This window comes from Myotis brandtii, unplaced genomic scaffold (assembly GCF_000412655.1).
Source record: "Myotis brandtii unplaced genomic scaffold, ASM41265v1 scaffold434, whole genome shotgun sequence".
NCBI lineage: Eukaryota > Metazoa > Chordata > Mammalia > Chiroptera > Vespertilionidae > Myotis > Myotis brandtii.
The window spans coordinates 810,642-812,240 of NW_005366599.1; positions in this window are offsets into that span (position 1 = coordinate 810,642).

A 1,599-nucleotide genomic window follows, 5' to 3' on the forward strand; every position below is an offset into this window, starting at 1 on the left:
GGACTCGGGGTGCTCCTCCCCACGCGGTGCCTGTCCCCGAGGCTGGCTGCTCGGGCCCCTCCCGGCAGCGGAGTCACAGCGTTTGCTCTTTCGGGTCTGACCTCCGTCCTCAAGGTTCGTCCGCGCTGTGGCGGGCGTCACAGTGTCCTTCCTTTTATTTATTTTTAAATGTCATTTTATTGATGTCAGAGAGGAAGGGGGAGGGAGAGAAAGAGAGAAACATCCATGATGAGAGAGGATCATGGGTCACCCGCCTCCTGCACGCCCCACGCTGGGCATGGAGCCCGCAACCCGGGCCTGTGCCCTGACTGGGAACCGCACGGTGACCTCCCCGTTCATAGGTCGACGCTCAGCCACTGAGCCCCGCCGGCGGCCTGCATCTTCTTCCGTCAAGGCTGAGCCGCCCTCCCTGTGTATATGCACCGCGTTTTGTTCCTCTGCCCGTCTGTCCACCGGCACGGCTGCTCCCACCGCCTGGCGAATCCTGCTGCGGTGCACGTGGCTGAGCGGTTCCCCCCACGCCTTCCAGTCCTCCCACCGCGCTCGCACTTCCACCTGGAGCGCTGCCTGGCCAAGCAGCCGGTGCCTGCGTCCCGTGTGTCGCACGATCTCGGGAAGGCGGCCACGAATTCTCCCCGCATCCCAGCGGGAGTGCTGAGCGGCCGGGGGACACACGTGTCCGTCCCTCCGTCCGTCAGGGGAAAGGGAGCTTGATGCGGGCTCGCATAGATCAGGAAGAACACGGCGTGTGGATTTGCATATTTTCCTGGTCAGTTTCACTCAAACATCCTTCACGAATGCAGGCAACTCAGTACGTGTCCGGGAGGACACCCCAGAGCACGAGCCGCCACCTGCCCACAGAAGTGCTCAGTGGGCCGGCTGGTGTAGCCCAGTGGGAACCAGGAGGTCACAGTTCGATCCCCGGTCACGTGCGAGGGTTGCAGGCTCGATCACCAGTGTGGGGTGTGCAGGAGGCAGCCGATCCATGATTCTCTCTCATCATGGATGTTTCTATCTCTCTCTCTCTCTCTTCCTCTTTGAAATCAATTTAAACATATACATATCCTCCTATATAATAGAAGGGTAATATGCAAATTGTCCCCTCTACTGGGAGTTCCACCTGGGTTTGACCACAGGGCGGGGCCAGCACACCAACCACCCAGGGCCACTCCTCCCAACCAGCCCCACCCCTGATTGGCCCCCCACACCCTGATCAGGGGAGGGGCCTGCTCGCCAACCTCCCGTGTCCCCTCCCCCTGGCCTGCAGGCCGTTCGGGGCCGGCCAGACCCCACCCATGCACAACTTCGTACACCAGGCCTCTAGTATGAGCTCAATGAAGGGAAACATGCAAAAGGCTGCTTCTCTTCTTTTCTTTGAAATACTGTTAAAAGCAAAATGTATAACATTGTAGGTGGATGGAATACTTTTGACAACTATAGCTTCTTTATTAAGATAAAAGTCACCATTTTAGAGTGTGGCATCAGTGGCACCTAGCACACGGACCCCACAGGCAACGGTCACCACTATCTGGTCCCCCGAAAGGGACCCGCCCATGAGCACCCCTCCACCCTCCATCTCCCAGCCCCCCACCCCCATGA